At 39.2% G+C, this 26,475-nt stretch overlaps 1 protein-coding gene across 1 annotated transcript in view; it reads left to right on the top strand.

Annotated features, from left to right (window-relative positions):
* Positions 1-26,475, top strand: part of SEMA6D (semaphorin 6D) — a 415,405-nt gene that overhangs the window by 111,706 nt on the left and 277,224 nt on the right. Inside the window, exon 3 of the mRNA XM_072962494.1 lies at positions 20,044-20,115. The gene's annotated coding sequence lies outside the window, so the exon portion shown is untranslated. The remainder of the gene's footprint in view (positions 1-20,043; positions 20,116-26,475) is intronic.

Raw genomic sequence — 26,475 nt, 5'->3', positions numbered from 1 at the left:
GGCAAGAACCTCCCAAGGCGAGCTTACCTTAAATACATGTATAATAAATCAGATAATCCCAGTTAAAATAAACCAAAATACCTGACTCATTCACTCCTTGCTCTGCCTTCTGTTCCCAGATCCTATAACGGAATTTCACTTTTTTCCTGCATTCATTCAAGCCATGTTAATTCATTGAATACCTAGGGTGTGCGAGGTGCCATTGGAGTATGCTGCTTCTTCCCATAGCTCCCAGCACCCACTCCAGTTTGATGGTCACAGACATCACTGTGCTAACGTCACCTTGTGGGTGTGTTGGTGCCTAGAGCAGGGCACTGCTTTTCTGGGAGCCCCTGGAGAAGGGGTCATCTGTGAGGGAATGACTTAAGGGTACTGGACTCTCTTCTCAGGAACTGGCTCCTCCTGGCCAGTCCAGATCACTTCTCAGTTTTACAGGCTTTTCAAATGTCTGAATGGTTTGCATGTGTGTGCTGGATATCTTTATACAGTGGCCTCAAGTGTCCAGCATGTTTTATTTCAATCATAAAAGAGAAAGGGTAGTTTGACTTACGGGGAGGACGTAAGGGATAGGAAATACTAGAAGACTGAGCTTAAAGGTGCTCTCCAATCCAACCCTTTCTCATCTGACAGACAGGCATATTGGGGCTACCCAGAGAGGTTTGTGACTTTCTTAACATTATATCCGTAACTGTTGGAGGGAAAGCAGGACTAAGGGCAACCCTAGAATGTCTTGTGAGTTTTCTCCACCCTTTGCTGCATTGCTTCTCCACAAGTCACATGTCACTCCCTTCCACGCATGTCTCTCTTCAGAACCCTCTTTCCTTGTGTGAAGTGGTTGGGAAGCCTCCAAGTCCAATACAAGGAAAGATAAGGTGTTATAAAAGCCCCCAAAAGGTTTTGCAGAGAAAGGGCTGATGTAGGACTTGAACGTAGAGATGCAGAAGCTTTCCTGGTTCCTTTGGCACAGTGTGAGCTGTTTCTCCCTGGAATGCCCAGTGCAGGAGGATGCAGAAAAACACAAGGTTATGGGACCATTTTACCCCGAACACCAAGGACACTCAGGATACTAGAGATGGATCTGGGGGGCCCCGTGGGCACCACCTGAAATTGAATGCAAAATTGTTCAGATGTGTGTTATTCGGGAGAGGACCAAAAGCTTCCTCAAAGAGGTCCGTGAGCTCCACACACCTCCCCCCACCCCCCAGAAGTTTACAAACTACTTGAATAGAATCTTGGTTAGGATTCATACACATCTAGGATGGTGACTGGAGATACCAGTCTGCAGCTTCCCAGTACAGCAGGGGTCTGCAGGGGTCACTGTCATTCTGTAAATAAAAGCAATGGGTGGGCCTGGGGCTGATGATGGGCCAAGGAGTGAGCAACCAGGAAATGACTGTTGGAAAGAAGGGAACATGTTACATGGGGGAACAAAGGGCTGTCCCTCCCCCACAAACCTGGCTCATTTTTCCTTCCTTGCCTGGAAATTTTACTTAGACTTAAAACCTGGAATTCTAACAATGGGGAGGTATCATCTGATTTAAGTCTTCCCTTTATTCTCACTGTTTCTTTCCCTTACCCTCTTCTCTTTCCAAATTAAAAAAATCTTACTAGATCAGTGGTTGTATGAGGCCAAGGGGGGGGAGGAGGGATTGACTGCAGAAAGGCTGGAGGGAACTTCGAGGGTGATGAAAACGCTCTTGGACTTGATTATGGTGGTCTTTGAGCATCACACTGAAAATGGTGACATTTTACTCTATGCAAATTATACCACAATATAATTGACGTAAGATGGAAACCAAAAATTGCATTATTTCTTGTTCACCTCAGTTCCCAGCTGATCACTTCTTTTCGTGAAGGCCACTGGTATTTAAAATCGGTACCCTTATTTTGTGTGTACACAGATCTTCTGACACTACCTCCCTCCCTGGCTGGCTCCCCTATGAGCCTCAGTTCCAAAGGGCCTGGCCCACAGCTTGCTCCTCTCACTCTTCCTTGGGTTCTCCCTAGCAGCAAGCACAGCAGAATAGAAATACCCACCGCTGAGAACAATGACGAGGCAAAGGAAAGAAGGAAGCCCTTCAGTGTCGCCAAATCACATAGAAAACTGTTTTCGATGCTTTTGCAGAAATTGAAGAAAGGTGTGTTTCTTCATTAACCAAAAAGTGAACTCAAAGACAGATGACTTGTGGTCAAACCCCAGCTTTTGACACTTAATCTGTGTGTTTTGGGCAAGTTACTCATTTCTCTGAGCTAAAATTCATATCTTTAAATATAGGAAATACTTGTCTTACCTACCTCTTCAGAATATATATATATGGAGACAACTCCACAAATTATAAGGCTGTATGCAATTAGTGTTTTTATTGTGTGTAATTAGCTAATAATAAAAATTTTCCTTTATTCATTTAAAAAATATTGTGTATTTTAAGGAAAAGGAATCTCTGTTATTGAACTTTAACAGAAGTTTTTTTTAATGTTTAAAATGTTCCCTAAAGCTACAGGAATACTTTTATTACATGGTTATGTGATCAAACATGAAAAAGTATTTTAAGTTATAAATAGCAAATTCTGTTTGATGTATTCATTTTGGCGTATTTTGGGGATCCTTACTTCGTGTTATTACCATTAGAAAAGTTTTCATTTGACCTGTTCAAGGAAATGTGTATTTAAATTTCTCTTCAGTGATTCATTATGTTTATGAACATCAAATAGTAATATTTATTAAATAGCAACGTGATCTTTTTTATATTTTTAAAGAAAAATATTTACAGTTGAAATCACCCCCATGGATGCTTTTCGCTTGTTTTATTTGATTTTCTTATAATCTCATTATTTCTTGAACATTGCGTTCTCCTTTGTAATTCATTTGAAAAGAAAAGTAAAGCTTATACCACAGCAGATAAATTTCCAGAACCACTATCACTTCCTGTTTCAAAGTTGAAGTGTTTTCTGAAAAGAAATCTGTGCTTTTTCAACTTTGCTCAGAATCTAAAACAACGCCAATGTTTGCCAAGTTGGAAAGTAAAATATTAGGAGAAAATTTAATTTCCAAGTTCCCCAAAGGTCATGTAGAGGCAAATGAGAAAGATAAATTTAATTAATTTATTTTAAATAGAAATGACTTAAGTGCCCTTTAGAAAAAAGCCACCACCGTTTCAAAAAATATGTTTTAAACAGAAGTGACAATATCTATTGCTTCAGGAACAGATATGAGAAAAGTAAATCAACAGTGGTAAGCCCCACATAATAATCCACAGAGAGTCCGCAGAGGTTATGACAACAGTGGCCTGAAGGGTACAAATCAGCTGTTAAAATGTCTGAGTTCATTATGTGCGCAAGGCTTTGTGTCCCACTGAGAGTATGGTACTTAGGGTCCATCCGTATTTCATGGTCAGGAAGGAGTTTGGTTTTAAGTAGTAAAAGCACGTCTGCATGTTTTCAGTTTTATTCCGTGAACTAAAACAAACAGCCTCACTCCACAAAGAGGCAGAATCAAAATGTCACTGTTTTGATCTATTTCAAAACATCCCGCTTTATCACAGGAACCACTTCTAACAACTCTTTTCAAATAGATGGGATGGGAGGGGGATCAAGAGCCCGTGTGAGTCCCATCCTGTGGCCAGAATTTGTGGGCCACACACAAATTTGAAAGCTATTGCAGATGAAGCGGCAAGGCAGAGTGATCCCACACAGACACTTGCTGGAAACAGGAGCCCTCCTCAGATGAGGCCCAGAGAGCCATGCTCTTTGCAGAGCTCATTCCCTATTGATGAACTCTTTGGCCGTGAGTACCTGACATCCTGGTGACCGTGGCAGCCATTGCTTCATTAGGACCAAAAAGCAAGTGAACAAAAGCATTCTAAGTAATACAAGGCCTGAACTGCATTCGGCGGAGAACATGTGGTTTAAAACAGTGTAGTTTTTTCATGAACTTAGTGAGCATTTATAGACAGCCTGGTGATGACGTACTAGGCTCCGTGCTAGTAAGATTCAAATATGAATCACAAGCTATGAATCCTTGCCTTCTTAGAGTTTCATAATCCAATTATAGAACTTACAGTCTAGTTTTGGTAACTGAGTTCTTGCCTATGAATGATCCTTAGAGTAAAGCAGCTTTTTTTTTTTCCTGAATGTAGTTTAATTTCTAAGGTAATGTTGCACTTGTCATTTTGATGTTCCCTGGTTTGATTTCTCTGAAGCCGGAATTTCTTCATTGCACTGATGAGAATTGAACACCTTTTACTAAGCAAATTTGGGGGCAGCAGATAAATCACTGCCCATGAAGACAGCCTGTTGCGCTGTGAAGGCTAACCAGCAAGGAAGCAATGAGCTATCCTGCAATGGGGCTTTGAAGATGCCTTCAGAGGGTTCACCATTCCTGCGTGCGCTCTCTCTCTCTCTCTCTCCCCCTCTCCCCCTCACACACACACACACACACACACACGCACGCACGCACACACACAGCTTTTCATTCTATTATTTACACTCACGGCATGCTGATGCTCTATATGATATGATATTTGTCTACCTCAGCCACTTAATATGCCACCTTTTTATTTATATTTCTTTGATTGCTGAAAGCTTTTCATTATACAGTGACCCTTTTAAAAAGGCAGAAACTCTGAATTACCCCATAATTTTATTCCTACTACAACAGGGTGGTATGGTGACTGAATGGTTTTAAGCCCAAACTCTGGAGTCAGAATGCCTGCCAAGGTTTGAAACTTGGCTCCACTACTCGCTAATTGTGTGATACTGAGCATATTACCTGTGAACATCAATTTCCCAATCTGTGACATGAGGGTGATGATAATACCTATATTGTGGGATTGTGTAAGGACTGAAATGATACCGTTAAAAAATAGCCCAGAGCCTGGCACATAGTATGCACTCAATAAATATTAGTATTATTATTGCTATTTACCATCATCATCATCATTATCATCATTCATTATCCACAAACACCTCCATTGGAACCAGAGATTAATAGAAATAACACAGCAGAAGTGGAGAGGACTAGGAGGGCATAATTGGAGGAAAGGTGACAGCATTTGGTAGGGCAGTTGGAAAGGCACTAAAGAACAATGAAACAGATCACCTTCCCTGTTCACCCCAATATACTTCACTTCCCTACATCCCTGCATGAGAAACATTTGATTCAAGAGCTAAAATTTTAAAATTTGTAATCATATCTGGATTTAGTATTTTCTTTCACTTTTCCTTTTTGCTTAATTTTTATTTTCAAGATTCCTAGACAAGAAAACAACAGTCATTCATTGTTTTCATCCATTTGCATGGAACACCCACTCTGTGCTGTCACTTTGCTAGGTGATGGCAGCAGAGTAAGGAGTAGCGTAGGTTTGGGTCTCCTTTCCCTACGTCCTCTGTCACTGGTCCTCTAATACACCTGCTGTGGGGAACATGGGAAATAAATCCTTCCAGGAGTCAAACACCCAGGGTAGGGCTCCAAAGATGGAGAGGAGGCCTGGTAGTCGTTCTCTCCTATCTCCACCACGCCTCCACATTTCCCCACAGCATTACCTCTGCAGTAACAAGGACAAAGAGATTGCTCTGGATCATGAATAACTGATAAGAATTATGAAGATGTAGAAGAGGAAAATGTCAATTGGAAGCAGACTTACCATGAAATTAATGAAGTTTAAGTTTTGAGAATCCTTAATTGCCCAGGAGAGACCCTAAAAATAGGTTCCTGTGGTCATAAGTTTTTACAAAATTGGCAAAAGGAAAATATTTTATTGATTTTCCTTAAAAAGGAATCCTCATATTATGTAAGTTTCAGCTAGGTCCCCTGCAACATAAGTGCTCCCTCCATGATAATGATGGTGATGATGATTAACAGCTATGTTATGTGGGCTTTTCAGGTGCCAAAGGCAATGGTAAATGCTTGGCCTGTTATCCCATTTAATCCTATTGTTCTTCAGGCCCTCACTAACAATAAGGATATAGAAGTAGCAGCAAGATTGAGAAACCAAGCTGTTGGAGGCAGCAAATTCTGTGAACCATGATTTAGTCCCCAAGATCAAAGATTCAGGGAGGTTTCTCTGCAACAGTATTTCTTACCATAGGATCCATAGACCTCCATGATTTCATGGACAAAGCAGGAGTCCATGAACTTACATAAGAGAAAGAAAAAATAGATCTTTATTTTCACTAACCTCTAACTGAAATTTAACATTCCTTCAATTATGAATACAGTTTCCAAATCTCAGTAGTAGTAACAGTTATCATGATTTTTGTCACCGATAGAAATTAAAAATATTTTCATAACACATACAGTTCATGCAGATATCTGGAAATATTATTTACGCTCAACACTGCTTCAGATTTTGATGATTACTAGACCTGCTGTTAGAATTTATAAATGTTTTAATGTAGAAGCACATATATTATAGTAACACAGTTTTTTTTAAATATTCTGATATATATATTTCAGGATAATTGGTTTGTCATCCTATGCTATGGTTATATGAATTTTATAACAATATTCTGAGAAGAGTGCATAGATTTCACAAGACTGCCAATAGAGGCCATGGCACAAAATTAAAAGATTAAGGATGCCTTCTTCCTTTCATTTCTGGTAATGATGAGGGAACAGAGGACACATTTATCCACCTCCCTTCAACAACTACAAAAACGGACAACATATACAAAACAAAAGTTTTAAGATATTGGATAATAGGCAGTATAAGAAAATGATACCTTTGGGAAAGGAAAAAAGTTAGGCAAGCTCTATGATTGTCTCAGCTTACTTCCTCAAGAGTTTCCAGGACAGGGGGCCTCAAACAGATCCCAGTAGTCACCTTGAACTGAAGAAATGGAGTTGAGAATTCAAGGAGGCCAAAGAAGCTAAAACTTGCAGGACAGAGTACTGGAGAGGACAGAACTGCACAGAGAGAGGACTTTTGAGATCTTCAAAGTTTTCTCTTTGTCTTCTGCTTTCTTCTGCTCAGCACAAGGATGTGATGAAACCACCACATCTAGAAAAAGAACTTACAAAGGATAGGTGAAACAGCCCCAAAAGATCACACGAGGCTTATAATAATTTTTGCTCCTAATAGCCAGAGTAGAAAAACCTTGTAACACCCAGGGCTTTGGGTAGAGCAGAATTGTCTTGCTTTAGTAGTGGTGAAAAATTAGCCCTAAACTAAAGGCTGCTCTGGTCTCCTGTAAAAAAAGCTTACAAGCAAGCCTTGAAAAGCTTACCAAGTAATTTATTTGAGTCACAGAACAAAGCTCAAACATATTTAAAAGAATATAAAAATATCCAGCATCCAAAAATGTAAAATTCATGTGTCAAGCATCCAATAAAAATTTACTACAAAGAAGTAAAACATACCCACTATTAGGAGAAGAGATCAATCAATACAAAAGACTCAGAAAAGACACTGGTGAAAGAATTAGCACCCAAGGATATTAAAATAATACTATCAGTATATTTCATATATTCAAAAAAGTAAAAGAAAGCATGAACATGTTTGTTAAGGAGAGACAAAAGATATTGGAAAAGACCTAAATAAAACATAGAGATGAAAAAAAAAACAGATTTAAAAATACGTAGTAAGTGATTGCACACCACAGAAGAAAAGATTAGTGAATTTGAAGACACGGCAATCGAAAATAACCGTAATGAAACACAGAGGAAAAAAAAGACTGAAAAAGTTAAAAATGAACAGACCATCAGTGAGGTTTAGAAAAGTATAAGATATTTGTTGTTGGAGTCCTCAAAAGGGAGAGAGGTGTAGAAAAAAACATTTGAAGCAATAAAGGGTGAAAAGTTTATAAATTTGATGCAAAATATAAACCTAGAGATTCTAGAAACTATTCCAATAAAAGTTCAGTTCAAGAACATGAAGAAAACCTGACCAAGGCATATCATAAACTAATTGCCAAAACCAGTAATAAAAAGAAAATTTTAAAAGTAGCCAAAGAAAAAAAGCCAAAGTACAAAGAAGAAAAAAGTTAAGAATGATTATAAACTGCTCATTAAAAACAATACAACCCAGAAGTTAGAGGAGCAGCATCTTTAAAGTACTGAAAGAGCAAAATTGTCGATCCGGAATCTGTACTCAGCAGAAATATCTCTCAAAAATGAAAACCGAAACAGAAATGTTTTCAGACAGACAAAATCTGAAATCTAAATTTACACAAAGGATGTAAAGCTCTGGAAATGATCAACATGTGGAATATGTTGAAATACTTTTTCTTATTTTTAAAATTGCTTTAAAATACAATCGATTATTTAAAAACAAATAATATTGGCATATTGCGGGGATTTGTCATATATGTGGTAGTAAAATGTATGACAAGAATAGCAAAAAAAGAATGGGAGATATGTGTTGTAATGGTCTTACGTTCTACATAAGGTGCTATTACTTGAAGTAAGTGATAATATTTTAAAGATGTATATACTATAAACCCTAAAGCAATCACTATGAAAAAGAGACATAGCTAATAAGCCAACAAAGGATACAAAGTAGAATAACTTAAAAATACATTCCTTTAATCCAAAAGAAAGCAAGAAAAAAAGGATGCCTTAGTCTGCTCAGGCTACCATAACAAAATACCATAGACTAGATGGCTTAAACAACAGAAATTGACTTCTCACATCACAGTTCAGGAGGCTGGGAAGTTCAAAATCACCAGCTGATTCAGTTCCTGTTGAGAGCTCTCTTCCTGTCTTGAGGATGGTCACATTCTTGCTATGTCCTCACATGTTCTTTCCCTGGTGTGTGCATGTGGAGAGAGGGAGGGAGATCACTTTCTCTTCCTTCTCTTATAATGTCATTAATCCCATCATGACTTAATCTAACTCTAATTACCTCCCCAAGGCCCCATCTACAAATACCATCACATTGTAGGTTAAGGCTTCAGCATCTGAATTGGGGGTGAGGGGCACATGCAGTCTGTAACAAAGGGAGAAAGGGAATAAAGAAGACATGGGACACACATAAAACAAAGAACAGCATGGTAGATTTAAATGCAATGATACTAATAATTACATTAAATGTAAAAGGATTAAACACTCAATTAAAAATGAGAGATTGCCAGACTGAATAAAACACCAAGAATCAAGATATGTTGCCCACAAGAAACTAACTTAAAATATAAAAATTGGTTAAAAGTAAAATGATAACAAGAAGTTATACCATGATAACACTATTTAAAAGAAAGCTGACTGGCTGTATTGATAGCAGAAAAAGAATATGACCAAGGATAAAGAGCATCATTTCATAATCTCATAGAGGTCAATCCATCAAGAGAACATAACAATTCTAAATATTTAGGTAAATATTTATGCACTTAAAGTAAAACTTCCAGATGCATGAAGCAAAAACTGATAGAAGTAAGAGGAAAATTAGACAAGTCCACAATCACAGTTGGAGATTTCAACAAGTCTCTTTCAATAATAATAAAAAATATGCATTATATAAAGCTATGGCAGGCTTAACACTATCAACCAGTTTGCTCTAACTGACACTTATGGAAGACTCTACTCAATAATGAAAGGATACGTGTTGTTTTTCAAATGCGTGTGGAACATTTACCAGGGTAGACAATACTCTGACCATAAAACAAGCCCTTGAATTTAAAAAGGATTCTAGATGTTTAAAGTATACTACTCCCTGACCACAGTGGAATTAAGTTAGAAATCAGTAACATAAAGATACCTGGAAAATCCCCAAGTATTTGGAAACTAAGGAACACACTGCTTTAACATATGTGTCAAAGAAGAAATCAGAAGAGAAATCAGGATGTATTTTGAACTGAATGAAAATAAAAGCATGACAAATAAAAATGTGTAAGATGCTACTATGCCAGTGATTGGAAGTCAATTTGTAGCACTAAACACCTTTATTAGGAAAGAAGAATGGTGTCAAATAAATGCCCTAGCTTCCGCCTAAAATAACTAGGAGGGACAAAAGCAATTTAAACCATAATAAGCAAAAGGAAAGAATATGAGCCAAGAACAATAAAATAAAAAGACTATATAATAAGGAGTATCATATGTAATCTGGCAGGAAGATCCTAAGGTAAGCCTGAGTGAGTCCCACCTTCTTGTGGTCAAGCCTTTCGGTAATCTCCTCCCCTCGAGTGTAGGTGGGACCGGTGACTTGTTTCTAGCCAATTAAACATGGTAAAGATGATGCTACGCAATTTCTGTAATTGGGTTCTGTTATTTGGTAAAGACGATGCTATGCAATTTCTGTAATTAGGTTCTGTCATATGGCAAAGATGATAGCACGCAACTCCCACCATAATGTTGTATTATCTAAAAGTCTGCCTTAGCAAACTCAAGCTAGAGACTCTTCTCGGAGGCTAGAGGGAGTAAGTGGTTACACTGAAGAAACCCTTGTTGAAAGGGCATACAGACAGCCTCTAGGAACTTCTGGTGGCCACAATGACCTGAAAGCAGTCTTTAGCCAACCTCCAGCAAAAAGCCAAGCCCCTCAGTCAAACAGCTTTAAGGAAATGAATTCTACCAATTACCTGAATACACCTGAAATTAGATTCTTTTCAGTTGAGCCTCCAGATAAGAACACAGCCCAGCAACTCCTGGATTGCAACTTTGTGGTAGATTTTGTAAACTGAGTTCATAGGACTTGCAGATGGATTGGACTTGGATGAAGTTAAAGGAGGGTCAGAGAGAGAAGAGAATAGAGAATGATCTAGCTTGATTTGGCCCTGGGTCCATGATGGTTTACTAAACTAGGAAAGACCATGGAGTAATAGATGGGATGGTGTGTGTGGGAATCAAGATTTCTGTATTGACTATACTAAGTTTGAGATGCCTGTGATAACCTGAAAGGGTAAAAAATTAAATTTTAAAACTTGTAAAATAACCACAAAACAAATGATAGATTTTCTTATGTTTTTCCCTACCCTCTTCCACTTAAACCAATACTAGACTGTATTAACAACAGAGAAAACTCTATTAAATTCTATTAAAAAGGATTTCATATCTGTGGCAATACCAGAGATAACTATCTGGGGGAAAACGTGGAGTAGTTCAGAATATACTGTGTCTGGTCCTTCTACTTTGATTTTCTAAATAACACATGAAATAAAAATCTGTTCTTAAAAATCAATTCCGCTAACTCCTTCATTGACCTTTTAAGCTCTCTAGATCCTTCTATTCGAACCCCCAAGTCAGAGTGTTTAAAAATCTTACACAGAGACTAAGAAAAATGTCTATTTTTTTAGATTTTCTTAAGACATAGGTGAGGTTAAACTCTAATTAGCCATCCCACAGCTGTGTCTTCTCATTTGCAAACAAATGACACTCAACTAAGGAGGAATTCTCCTTCTGTGAATTCTGAGAAATTATTTAGAAATTACTCAGGATCTAATTTTCATACCCAGCGAGCCTGGTAAGAAGGAGCCAGGCTCGTTACTGCTTATCAGAAATTACTTTTCGTCTCAAGTCCTTTTTTACCCTGAAAGAGCAATTTTGATAAGAAGTGAAGATTTGGGTCAAAGAGAGAGGGGAAAATCATTGCAAGGAGTGATCAATGAAGTCCAGTTAGCCAGGCTTATTTAGAGTTGCCGAGAAATCTTCTTGCCAGTGACCAAATCTTACAAAATAGTAAGTACCCTGCCCCAAATGTGCTTTGAAAGCACTGCAAGAAAATCATACATCTTCTACGATGAAAACTACATCATGATGCTGTATGCGTGAGGACAGAGTATAAGAAGGAGCAAAGACAACCTCAAGTAGGTGATTTGTTAGTGCTAACGTGATTGTGGCCTTTGTTTCTTTGTTTCCAACCTTTTGTACAGGTAATTTTGTGAGGCAGAGACGAGGGATGGGGAGCACTGGAATGTATTGCAAAAATCCCATAATTTTCATTTAAGTTGAAATAGAATCACCAAATTGTGTCAACAACAGATCTCAGTTTTGGTAAATGTTATGTTTTTAGTAAATGTTGCCAGTAAGTTTCTAAAGTGTTTGTTACAAGCGAGTATCTTAACATAAAAACAGCAGATATAATAACTTGGAAATTAATTCAACTAAATTTACCTTGAGCTTATGAAACTACTATTAATATTTGTCCTTAGCAGGCATATTGAATACTTTCCATAGCACATAAGGCTCCACAGGGCCTACTTCTTATTCCTACTTCTTGGCAGCAACTGCCTCCACCCACCCCGCCCCCCATCCCCGCTTCAGCCCGGCTGATGTTTTTGCTCATCCTTGAACAAGCTCACTTCCATCCTAGGATCTTTGCACTTGCTCCTTTCTCTACCTGGACCACTCTCCGCTTGATCTTAACATCACTGCCTTCATTCAATTCTTCTTCTGAATGTGACCTTCTCAGAAAGATCTTTGGCAACCATCTCAGATAACTGCACTCCCAGTTCCACCACCACCAGCAGTCTCTCTCCATCTCATCACACCATCATAATTTCTACACAGCAGATACTGCACAATCTGAGTTGCCGTTAGTCATTGTACTGCTTGTTTATTGTCTGTCTCCCTCCAACACACACCCACATACAAATGTGAACTCCACGAATACACAGACCTTGTACCTCCCCCTCTTCACCAATGTATCTGCAGTGCCTGAAACATCACTTAATATAAAGAAGGTATTCTGCAATATTTGTCAGACAAATGGTTAAGTTGAATTTGGAAGAACAAGAATCTGAGGTTTGTCTGTCAGATATGATAATCATATAACTATAATACAGATGGCATGGGACCAGGGTCTCTCCATCATTAAAATTAGTAATAATAATAATAATAATATCTCTGAGTAAATTCTTATTGATAAAATAAAGTGTACAGGATGTTAGGAAGAGGCTTCTTCTTGGAGATTTAATTGCTTTCTGTGCTTACATGAGTCATTCTGTTTGGAATGGAAAATCTGGTCTTCGCATGTTAATTGAAGGATGAACTAAGATCAGTACTAGCACACAAATAGTCCCAAAGGGATAAAATCCATAAGATTAGAACTTCCGCTTGCAGGACACATTTGTATAAATATGTGAGGAATATATGTGTTTCTGTTTGCATACTCACATTTATACTGTGTTGCAAGAAAAAGGCTGCAGATGTGCACTGGGTCAAGTCAGTGCACACCGGATTTGGTCCTTGCCACGTGGGAAGGGCAGTCCTTGTGCATTACCAGATTATACTGAAAATTCCTAGAGGCACCATTTGGTGATTCTAGATTTTGATTTTTGGGGGCCTTTTACATTCATCTAACATAATTCATTTCAAATCTTGGTGCTGCCGTGGAGTTTTTCCAGACCACTCCAGTATGCTATGTTCTCTCCATTTCTCTTACATCCTGTAGCAATTATTGATAATTAAATGTGTCTTGTCTTGTGTTATTTTTATTGTCTTGAACTCTTATTTGCAGGTCTTTTTTTGATTTGGGGGCTATTATTTAAAACTTCTTTATTCCCCAGCACTGTGCCTTGTGTAGCAAGAAAGCACTACATATGTTACCTAACCGGCAAGTCTAGAGGGTGAAAGCCACACACCAAATGCCCCGTATCAGCCTCGCTCTTGCCGAGTGAGAAATATGTAGGTGTTTTAGCAAAAACTGGACCTGTTTTCCCATAGTATCTGTGAGTATTGATCGGCAGCGAAGACGTTACTACCCTGCGTGTAAGCGTATTTCTTGCTTCTCTGCCATCAGAGATTAAATCGTTGGCTGTAATGAACTAGAGTTAAGACGACCAAGTTGTTCAGGTTCTCAGAAAATGAAAAACACATTAGTTGTGGTGGTTTGTTGTTATTGTTTTTCCTGTTTCCGTGAGCCATAGCAAATTGTGATTACTCTGTTGACAATGAGTAGATTAAACACCCTTTTCCCCTCATTATTAAGGTTAGGCAGGAATACAGGTAATTCTGTCTCCTGTGAAGATGACTTAATTCACCATGAGTGGAGAGCCGGAAGGGCTGCAGTAAAGCTAAAACTTGGTTTTCAAGAACCTGGTATTTGTGGCCCTGTATGTTGCTGGTCTGGCTTGTGGGTCACTAAATCCCTGAGCAAAACAGATGGCATTGAAAGAGGCACATGGACAGAAAGAAAATGCCTGACCATAAAGAGATGTAGATAAAAAAAATCAATTCAAAAATGACCTTGAATGTGGGAAGGATTTTTTTTTTTTTTAAAGAGAGGGTTCTTCAGTAAGTAAATAAGAAAACCTCGGTGTCCCAGAAGGGATAGTAACAGTCCACTGTAGCAATAACAGAAACAACCAGGGTCTAAATCTAATTAGTTTGTCATTTTAGTACAAGGCTTACAATTGCAAGCCGGGTTACACAGTGTACTCTGCGTGGGGCTTGTAATTTTCCCCTTGAAATGTTGCTCAAGCTGTTCTTCAGAAGACCCCACAATGTTCTACCTGGTCCTTCACCATTATCCAATTACGTGCATCCTTTGCCTCATAATTGAAAACCTTCCTCATACTCTTTTTCCTGATCATCTCTGCCCATAGCAAGTCTTCTCGACTCCACTCCTGTAGCCTTTACTGCACACACTGCATGTGCATTTTGTTTATGTCATAACTATACAGCAATTTTTAGTGATTTCCAAATCAATAAAAGGTGGTTTAACTAAAGTAGATGCTAAGTAGGTATCTTGAAAGGCCCAAGAGCTGTATGACCAAAACGTACGTTGATGGTACATGGAAGGCATCCCTCTGGGGCCCAAAGAGATAGATTTTAAAGTCAGACAAACTTAGGTCTGAAACATGTCTCTTCCTCTTGCTGGTTAACTGTGTGACTGTCTTAGTGCCTGTAGCTGCTGTAACAAATAATTGTAGACTGGGTGGCTTGATACAGAAATGTATGCTCTCACAGTTCTAGAGGCTGGAAGTCTGAAATCAAGGCGTCAGCAGAGCCTCACTCCTCCGAAGGAGTTAGGGAGAATCTGCTCCTTAACTCTTCCAGCTTCTGGTGGCTGCAGGCTTGTGGCCACGTCGCTCCAGTCTTTACCTCTGTGGTCACATTGCCCCCTCCTCTTCTGTGTGTCTTCTCCTGTGTGTATCTGTCGCCAAACTCCCTCAGCCCCTCTTTTAAGGTATATGTGGTTGCATTTAGGGCCCACCTGGATGATCCAGAGTAAACTCCTCCTCTCAAGATCCTAAACCTAATCACATCTTTTGCCACGGAAGGTAATATTCACAGGTTTCAGAGGTTAGGGTGTGGATGAATCTTTTTAGGGGCCACCATTTAACCTGTATGGTGACCCTAATGAGATTTCATTTTGGGGGTTACAGTTCTTCTTAAGTAAGAAGAGGACAATGACTTTTCATTGTCATGGCTATTAAATATATTTTCCATGTAAACATATTTTTCAGGGTCACATTAATGGTAAAAAGTATTAGTGTGGACAGACTACCCACTGCTATTCTAATAAATTCAGCCCCTGTAGCATCCTGTCCCTAGAGGTGTCTCCTATGTGCTCATTAAGGAATGCATTCAGTTACCCTACGACATATGACATTCCACCTCCCCCCCAATCCTGCTTCAGGTGCCTTTGGTGATACCTGTCTTCACTGCTTTCTACCAAGTCACTGCTACCAGTGCCCAGGTTCATGCCGATGGCCAAGCTTCCTGATATCCCCCGATCTGCCTGTAGTGTATTCCACAGCCAGATCCGCTTTTCACTCTTCCGAGATTATTGGTTTGACAGGCTGCTGGTAAGCTCCCATGGTAGACTCTCAAGGTGCCAAAGTTGTATTATATCCTTTCCAGTCCTCCATGTGCACAAACCACCTGCACCCTTGCCAGAATGGAAACTCTCTCTTCTCTTTCCCCTACATTTAATTTAAATACCTCTTCAATAGACAAGTACCATATACGTGAGTCCTTGCACGATTAGGTCAGGACACAAATCAAAGTGACAGTCCCAGTGATTGTCCTGCCCCACTGATAAATGAGGTCTTGTCATGGAACAAGTGGGTTTATCTGAATTAGTACTCTCTTAAGAGGTTCATAAGTCTCTTGTGCAAATAGACAAATAATTCCACAAGATGTGTATGAACCCCAGAGATGAGTAGAACTGAGCCTCGAGCTAGCCTCTCTTTCTCCTACACATCCTCTGCCTTCCTGCCCCCAACCTTTCCTATTCAAATACACAAGTAGAGGCTTCTGCATGGCACCTGGGATATGGTAGGTGCTCAGTAAACACAGGACCTCCTGTACCCTCAGTGCTTTGTACATGGAAGATAATTAATAAATACACTTTGGCTGCTGATATATGGATTTTTATTGTATAAAGAATGGAAATATTGGGGGGAGGGTATATATAGCTCAGTGGTAGAGTGCAGGCTTAGCATGCATGAGGTCCTGGGTTCAATCCCCAGTACCTCCAATTAAATAAACAAACAAATAAATCAATAAATCCAATTACCTCCCCTGAAAAAATAAAATAAAAATTAAAAAAAAAAAGAATGGAAATATCCCTCATAAAGTTGTAATTTCTCAAATCAGACCTTTAACTTTAACCTGTACTATTTTTAATTGTCTGGTTATTAATAATGAGCCCCTAAATATAGACCTTTGGACATTCGTATGTGTGTGAATAATTGTCCACACTCCATTTAAAATTCTTACTTCTTAGACACTTACCTTGCACCATTGCTAGTGATGCTGAACTCTTTTGTAGCCTATGAAAGGGAAAGGTCGCTGACTTTATGTTATAAATCCCAGAATAGGTCTTGCCAGTTTTACAGTAATATTTACTTAGTGTTTTTCTCCAGGGGAAAAAAAAAACAAAACCTGCTTTTTTTGACATACTTTTCAGATGCCAAAATAATTCATATTTGTAGTTTTCATGGAGAAAATTTAAAGATAAGAATTTTGATCCTTGTTTTATAAATGAGAACCTGAAGACCTAGTTAAAAAACCTTGTGCCCTCCCTGATGCAAAGCCGGGATCCTTTTAGAAGTGGTGTGCCGAGTTTCTAAGCATTTATTGTAATATATGTTTCATGGACCAGTAATCATCCCTTACCCCTGAAATCACTGCAGATTGACACACTCCAGGTCTGGTGGGGCCAAGGGAATTAAAGTAATTATGATGTAAACATGTTGGTATTTATGCTAATTCGTGCTGGAAAATGCAGCCTAGAGATGGTGAGTTGACTCAAGCAAAGCTTTACACTCAGTTTGTTCTCATTAACCCTTTGAAGGCTGGAAATGCAAGAAGGCTAGCAAATTTGTGGGGGAAAACAAACTTGAAAATGTTAGCTAAATGGTTGATTTAGAAGTAAACAAGGGCTAGAGGCATTAAAAAGACTATTTAATTAGGGATAAACTTGAAAGAGTTGATCTAGATACATGGGAAATGGGAGTGGGGTGGTTTTTCTGCCTTCATCACCTCCCTGTTACACATCATGGCAGTTTACTTGGGATGAGGACACTGTCTCTTTGCTTTTGGGATGCGAAGGGGAAATTGATACATTATTTACCATCATGGGTTTCTGTAGGACCTAACCCGGCAGCAATGGTGCCGTTTAGTAGATGTGCCTGCTAGAGTACCACGTACAAAGAAGACAAATTTGAACCCCATCCCCTACGAGCAATGTGATCTGGAAAAAATGTCTTTGCTTCCATGGGCTTTCGTTTTTTTTTTTCCCCTCATCTGTAGTATGAGAAGTAATAATATTGACAGGTTGTTAAGAGGTTCAGATGAGAGTGTATCTCACAGTGTTTGGTGAAGCGTAGGCCTGTACACATGTTATGTGAGTAACAAGTTTGTGCCACTGTCGGTCACTTGCTGCACTGCACCTGACTGCCTTCTTGTTGGAAATAGATTATAATCAAGGAAATCAGCAACTTCAACCTCCCTTCTAATTTAAATAATATGTGATACTATATATAGATGTATGTATATGTACATACACATATGTGTATATGTGCATGTATGTGTGGGTATATATATATATGTAACATATATATTCATATCTAAGTTTCTTCATTGTTGAAAAGTAAGATGCAGCTGACAGTGACTTCTGTCATTGGAATTTTCTTACTGTAACAGATTTGGCTTGAATTAACAGCATTAGCAGAAATTGAGACTGCTTCAACCACTGTGGCTGAACAGGAAATAAAATGGTTTAGAGACAAGTGGCTTAAACCCTGAGCATTAACAGTCAATGAGAGGGAAGAGTCATCAGCCTCATAACCTTAGTTTATGTGAATGAATGCTGGGACCTGAGAAGGAGGACATGTCAGGGGGGCCAGCAGTCAGCCAAGATGATAATCTGGAAGAGGTAACACTGTCTATGAAGTGAGCGCCATTACTGGAAGCAAGTTCAGAGCAAAGGGAGCGGTATCAAGAGCATCTATTTCAAGACCTTCCATAAGACAGTGTACTGATCACAACCCCTCAGTTTATATTTTTCAGTTGTCCAGATATTGAAGCAACACATTTCTTTGGTTATCTCCTACAGCACTGATACCAAGAAAGCACAGATCAGTTGCCAGTATCCAATATCCAGGTTTGAATGGCACAGATGAAATTGTCCCCAAATGGTAATACTCAGGCCAGAAGAAGTAGTCCTGCCTCTGGGCTTCACCCACGTACCGTCACAACACGCTGGGAAGCCATTCAGGGTGATTCCTAAGACAAGCTCTTTCTACTCCACCCTGACCAGAATCCCTCGGAATTTTCTCTGTAGAAAAATTTTCCTGGATTTGTCTTTCCATTGACCCTTGAACTCTTAAGATCTCTGGCTGTCGAACATCTGTCACTGCCAAATTCCTTATCGGCATAATTTCTTACTTAGTTTAGGTAAATAGCCCATCTTTTCTGAAGCCAGTGGTATATCAAGTGGGGGACAGTGGGAGCTGCCTGCCTGGCGGGGAGGAGTATTTTACCACTGACCTGGTTGAGAATTGTCAGTGCACGGTGATGATAAAAAACAGATATGCTTTTAGTTGGATGTATTATTGCTTTTAAACTCTCTACAGCCTTACTACTTGAACCTTGGAATGCCATTGTCTAAACCCAGGAACGTTTGGGACTATTGCTGTTTGTTTTTTGTGTGTTTGCTTTTGTGGGAGAGGAGTGTGGGCATCAAAATGATCTTCACTGTTTTTTCTCTGAAGAATTAATACCTTCAGCAAGTGTTTATGGAGTGCTGTTAGATCAAGTACCTGTACTGGATATTAGAATTACAATAACAGACAAGCCCTCTTAATGCTCATCAGTGTCTCAGGTATCAAAACACATTCCAGATTCTGCAAAAGCTATTTGTCTATTCATTTCTTTTATAAACATGTTTATCAAGTGCCTCTATATGCCGTGTACTCTGCTAGACATTGGAGATAAGGTTAGCAAAGAAATGCTTGACTCTGTCTTAATGTAGCTTCCATTCTCCCGTGTGTGCTTACCTCTCTTATTTATGTAAATAGTGTTACATAAATGTAATTGCCTACTTACTGCTTTTTCCTATATTAGTATATCAAAAGTATTATTATTTACCTAAGAATTTTTTTTTAAATCAGCTCACTCTTAAATTTAAAACCACTTTAAAAGGAAGGAAACACTATCTCTACTTTAAGTAGGTAAATGAAAATCCCTGTGGCTTGTGAGAAATATTACATGTAAATATAAATACAATGGAAACAAACGTGATTAATAAATTCTAACTGAATCTTGTGGTCTGCCGAGATCTATGTTAGTTAGAAGAGAGATTAGCAAAATTAGAGACGTACTTCAATCAAAATAAGACTTTTTCCTTGAACTCACCAGAATTATTGAAAAGGAAATAACATCATCCTGTGTGCCTTGTTGTTACTTCATCCGTGCTCTTGTTCTACCTAAACTGGTCTTGCTCCTACAGTAACCACACAGCCTGCTTCCTAAGGCCCTGTACGAGGAGATCACATATCGGTTCTATGTGGAGAAATCTTTATGGAATTGCTTAGATAAACTGGGATTACGAACCTAATTCCAATTTATTTTCTCTTTCTTTAGTAAACTTCAGGCTATGCACTTTCACTCCATTTGTAGCTATTTTAATATCTTTCTGCTCTTTTTTTTTCTATTTCCTATAGAATGCAGAGCCCTGGATCTCTCGGCCACAGGTTGACAGGCTGGAATCCCGAGGAAGACCAAGACTCCTAACAGTAAGACATGGGTCTTCTGCAATTATGTCTCTACCACATGTGTATAATGTATGATTTAAGTTTGAACTTGAAAGATTCATTCTTCTTGGGGAAATCGCTACCAGCTAATCTGGATTTGTGCCTCAATACTAGTGCTAGACCAGCGCTAACTAAATGATCAGGGTGGGTTAGCTTTTCCGATCAGATTCTTGATTTAGTATAGATCAAAATTGAAGTTTTATTGTGATTTTTTTTACACTTTCATTGCCAATTTAGAAAAACACGAAAGGAGGAGAATAAAGATTAAATAATAAGAAGCACTGCTTCAAAGCACACCATTTGTAGAATAATTTAGATCAGCTTGCTGCATGCCATCCACTGAAAATGCCTTACGGGGGTGTTTCCAAATTGCAATCAATGTCAAGTGTATTCTTTCCACAACCACATGTATATACGTAATGGCCATGTCTGATAGGCAACTGATGGAGCAGAGCAAGCTGTGTGGTATGGATAGAAGGAAATTCTCCTGATTATGACCGAGTGACAAGAGAAGAAGCAATCAAGTAGAGAAAGACTGTTAATTGACCGGGACTTGTGACCATTTTACCTCATGAATATTTGAGGGAGCAGGATCAGGGCAGTAAGCAGTTCTTTTCAAACAGTGACAGTGGTATAGGGTGACTGCGTATCACGGTAACTGTGAATGTCCGTACAGACCCTGTGAGACACTGCTAAACTGTTACAGTGATGGTGTTGAAATCATTGTTGACTCTTGGTGCTGTTTTAAGTCTGTTAGTCCCTATAAATAGGTCTCCAAGATTCTAGTATTTTTAAAATCCTCACTTCCCTGAGGAAAAGGTGGGACTCAGAACATTCAGGATTCCTCTTCCTCCTAAGTAACTTTGTCTTGTTTCTTGAATCAAGTGCTGGTATACTCCTTGCTTAAACTACAGCCCATTCGGTCCTTCTCTAGTGATTTTCAACCTTCATGTACTACACAATCTGTTATAAAGCCTGCTGCTCCGGCGGACAGGACCCTTCCTAATTTATGTCTACTTTGTCTGCGAGGGTCTGCACCAACTGAAAGGTTAATTCTCAGAAAAAGGCTGCTCACCATGAGATGGCAGTGAAGAGCAGCCTGGCAGACAGGCCCAGATTACCTGGTTTTTGAGCCAGACTCAGGGCTGGGCGTAGCAGGAGGAGGAGCTAGATGACCAAAGTAAACTGCTTTTGATTTTGTTCTTTGTTTTTATCTGGCAGTGCCTTTCTGAAGAGGGGGCTAGGCATTGCTGTTAAGGAAAGTCCTGATTGTAACACCTGAGGTTGAGAAATCAGGAGAAAGTGAGCTAGTTCCTGAAATATACCAACCTCAGATGATCAGAGTTCTACTGGGCTGCCACACACAGACACACACACACACACACACACACACACACACACACACACTCAAGAAGAAAGTGAAAGGGAGAGAAGAACAGAGGAGAGAAGAGAAAAGAGAAGGGGCCAAATGTTTTATCATTGGAAAGCGAGGCTAACTGAGATTAGCAAGGAGCCGAAGGCAGTTATGCTGGGGAGCCATTTATGACAGCTTGGAGACCGGCATTGTTTCTTCCCTCCTTAAAGAGGCCAAAATGCCACTGGACTAGACATGAGGGTGGGTTCTAACACCCTGTGCATTTTGAAATCCCTAATTGTACAGAGAAATCAGAAAATGATCAAGATGGATGACATTTTCACAAACTGCAACCCAGGAGGTGTCATGTCTTGCCCAAGGTCATTCAGTGAATTAGTGGCAGGATTAAGATTAAAAACTCGCTTGTCCTAATTATCAGTAGCCTATCCTGTCCAAATCACAAGAGCTAGGGAAACTTGATATTTTCTCCCAAACAGAAAAGACATTACAGGAGTCTGAAATTCAGCCATTCTCATTTTGCTTAATTAAAATTTTGGTCTATGAGACAAAATTTGGGGTACAAGGGAGTATAGGGTAACATCTCTGATTGAGTAGTAAGTTAACATGGTAATCTGTCAATGTGCCATGGGATCCCTCAGAAACCTTATCCTTAGAAGATACTTCAGCAGTCATACATTGCTCCTCTAGCTGTTCTTTTGTTGCTAAGCAGGAAGCCTGAAGTAGGAGGACAAATGGTGTATTACTTTGTGTTTTCATCTTCAAGGAAAATCTTTTTGCGAAAATACAATATGTAAAGCAGGTAAAGTAAATTTGGAAGAGATAGTGAGGATGCTAAAATGGAGTCTTACCTGCTTCCCAATCATGCAATTCTGCCCCACCCAAAATGGTTCCAGGACTGTATTGGAGGAATGTGAATGCCTAGACATAGCAGAAGAAAAGGAGCTTTGTGATCAAAGACACCTGCAGTTGAATCTGTGCGACACTGGTCTTGTTACTTGATTTCTCTTTGAGTTTCAGCTTCCTCATCTAAAAGTATGAATAACATCAATATAATAAGGTTCTATTGAAGATTATATGAGACACATGTATGCAAAGGAGTTGCTGGGTAAAGACTGGATTTTAGATTGATGCTGGAAATTACTGATTTGATGATTGGAACTGGTCTCTGCAGTCAAAGAGGGTTATTTCACTTTTAGGGTTGAATGCTCTTTTGTTCTGTCAAGAACTATACACATGGTGGCTAATAGTTGTACAAGCATGAAGGACATAGAGATCCATTTTCCTGGAGGAAGAGCTTAAGAGCACATTTTTGTCTAGAACGTAGCATGAAAAACTGTAAGTAAATCAAGTTAGCTGTGTTCCCATAAGCATCACGGGAGCTTCCTAGAAAAATGGGATACGGGCAGTATCTCTTCTCTAGAGACAGCTTGAGAAAAAATAATTTGCTAATATCGTTGGTGGCCTTGAAAATGGGGAAAGTGGTAAGAGGAGGAGCCAGATGGTCAGTCTCCCAGAGAAAGGTATGGTGGCTTCACACAGGACACACAGCCCTGCAGTATTTGCTACTCTCTGTTCCTTTCTCCTCGGCTGCTGTGGCACCAGTCCCAGACCGGCCCTGGAGAAGTATGATTTGTGGAGCCCAGCAGATCCCTGATAATACCAGGTGAAATCAGAGAATCAGCACCACTTAAGAGAAGTCTCAGGAGACACTAAGGCTCATCTGGGAAGAGACCTACACCACGGTTTCAATCCAGTAATCATGCGTGAGTCCTCTGGCTCACAGTAGTACGATCTGAAAGAACCGGTGTCTCTACCAGCTTTCTCACCAAGTCCTCAGCAAGTCTGTATCTAGATTAGAGAAGAGATCTGGTACCGACACTTAATGTTTCTTCATTAAGGATCAGCTTAAATTTTTCATGCATTGGAGAATTGGGGTTAATGCTCAAAAAGCAAGCTTGTTGTAAAATAAAACTAATGAGATGTGGCTTTGAATAGATTTCAGAGACACATCTTCCAGCCTGCCTGGGGTCCCTTGGAAGGAAAAGGTTTTTTCTGATTATCAGCAAACTATAGAAAACCATGACTACGCTGCTAGAAACTCACCACTGTCTTTCTTTTTCTTTGACCCAGAAACTCTTTTTTTCCCTTAGTCTCTTAAAACCTCTATTAATGACTATTTTGTGATGGTGGCTTTGTAATCTCCCAGTTCTGGCTCTTGAGTGGAAAAAAAAAAGGTTTGTTGGCGAGCTCACAGGGGTCTGGAAAGGCCGTCCCTTTCCCAGCTGGCCAGGAGAGCCGGAAGCCTGAGCGGGCTGTCCACTGGCTGTCTGGCGAGGGTGAAGGAAGAGGGGAGGAGGAGGAGCAGGCTTAATTCCTGGCTGGCTGGGTATCAGGAGGTGGCCTCCTTTCCCTTTGGCTCATGAGGGAGACTAGGAGGCCAAGAATCCTGGCTTAGTTCCTGTCAGCTTGTTGCCTTGTTTGTGGGCTTCTGGAGGGAACTGAGTCCGGAAGAAGCCTGTGGGCTGCCCAAGACAGGCTTACAACTGAGCCTCGAAGAAGGCAGACCCTCCCTGTCGCCACTGGGGTCAGCATCTTTTAGCCAGAAGGCTCTCTCTTCTTTCAGTTTAGAGAAGTGGATTGAGGAGTAAGTGGCCTAATTAGTTGTGGGATATTTACTTGATACATTGGGGATCTTTTCTGTTTTCCCATGAAATTACGATAAACATAAACCACAAACACTTTTATTTCTAAGCATCCCAAACCTTATTGCTTGTATCAAAGGGTACATGGCATTATGTCTTAAACTTACAGGTATTTTTTTTTGTAGCAAATGTTATATGACTCCAAAGAGTCTTCTCAAAATATGATTCTTCTCAAAGGGATCTGTGTGACCTCAGTGAAATGCTTATTTATGCAACATTACTCCTCTAGTAGGTACTGGCTTTATTAAAACCATTCAGTGTCTTTGCAACATGATACATGCAAGAATTCACTAAGTCTTAATCATTTTTGTTTCCCTCATGCTTAATAGAGTATTTATTTACAGCTTTATTGGAATATAACCAATAGACAAAAAACTAAATACATTTAATGTATACAATTTGATGATTCGGGACATATTCATACATCTGTGACACCGTCACCACAACCAAGGTAATAAAAATGTGTCACCTCCCCAAATTTTCTTGTGTCTCTTTGCTTTTTATTGTTTCTATTTTTGTTTTGTGGTAGGAACACTTAACGTGAAATGTACCCTCCAGTTTTTAGATGTGCAATACTGTATTGTAAACAATAGGCACTGTGTTGTGCAGCAGCTCTCTAGAACAAATTCATTTTGTATAACCGTAAATTTATACCCATCAAACAACAATTTCCTATTTCCTCCCCTCATCCCCTGGCAACCGCCATTCTGTTTTCTTCTTCTGTAACTTTGACTGTGATGAATACTTGATCTTAGCAGAATCATGCAGCATTTGTCATTCTGTTACTGGCTTATTTCACTCTGCATAATCTCTTCCAGGTCCATACATAGTTGCAGATGGTAGGGTTTCTTTTTATTTAAGGGCTGTGTAATATTCAATTATATAAATATACCATATTTTTCTATATCCATTCATCTTGAACGTTTAGGTTGGTTCCGTATCTTGGTTATTGTAAATAATGCTGCAGTGAACATGGGAGTGAAGTTATCTTTTTGAGATCTTGATTTCAATTCTTCTGGTTGTATGCCTAGATGTGGGATTGCCGAATCATACGATAGTTCTATTTTTAATTTTTTGAGGAAACTCCATACTGTTTTTCATAGCAACTGCTCCATTTACATTCATACCAACAATGCACAAAGGCTCCAATTTCTTCAGAACCTCACCAACACTTGTCACTTATTTACTTATTTTTGACCACAGCCCTTCTAATAGGTGTGAGGTGATGTCTCATTGTGTTTTTGATGTGCATTTCCCTGATAATTGGTGATCTTGAGCACCTTTCTATCAACCTATTGGCCATTTGTTTGTCTTCTTTGGAGAAATGTCTATTCAAGCCCTTTGCTCATTTTCTAATTGGACTATTTTTTTGCTTGTTTGTTTTGTTTTTTGTTTGCTATTGAGTTGCAGGAGTTCCTTATGTATTTTGGAAATTAATTCTTTGTCAGATGGATGGCTTGCAATTGTTTTCTCCCATTCCATAGGTTACCTTTTCACTGCTGGTTGCCACTTTTGCTGTGTAGAAGCTTTTTAGTTTGATGTAGTTTATTTTTGTCTATTTTTGCTTTTCTTTCCTATGCTTTTGGTCATATCCACAAAATCATTGCCAAGACCAATGTCTTGAAGCTTTTTTCCTATGTTTTTTCCCCAAGAGTTTTGCAGGTTTGGGTCATACATTTAACTCTTTAATCCCATTTTGAGTTTATTTCTAAGTATAGTATAATATAGGGGTCCAGTTTGATTCTTTTGTATGCTGATATCCAGTTTTTTCAACACACTTTATTGAAGAGACTATTCTTTCCCCATTGTGTATTCATGGCAGCCTTGTCAAAAATCAGTTGACCATATGTTTATGGGTTTATTGCTGGAGTCTATTCCGTTCTATTGGTATTTATGTCTGTCTTTATACCAGTACCGTACTTCTTAGAGTACTATAGCTTTGTAATATATTTGGAAATCAGGACATGTGATACCTCTAGCTTTGCTCTTCTCTATGAAAATTGCTTTGGCATTCTGAGTCTCTTGTGATTCTATATGAATTTTAGGGTTGTTTCTCCTATTCATGTAAAATATGCCATTGGGATTTTGATGGGAATAGTATTTAATCTGTAGATTCCTTCGGGGAGTATGGACATTTTAACAATATTTTAATAGAGTATTGAGGGAAAGACAGTAATGCTCAGTAAAATTCCTTTTGTTCCCCTAGATTTCCTGGCCCTTTTGCAGTTAGGCAGGGCACAGTGACCAATTTTGGACTCTGACATG

Source organism: Vicugna pacos, chromosome 6, assembly GCF_048564905.1.
Source record: "Vicugna pacos chromosome 6, VicPac4, whole genome shotgun sequence".
Classification (NCBI taxonomy): domain Eukaryota; kingdom Metazoa; phylum Chordata; class Mammalia; order Artiodactyla; family Camelidae; genus Vicugna; species Vicugna pacos.
Note: the sequence above shows the minus strand (reverse complement) of the source record. Positions and strands in the feature narration are given on the sequence as shown.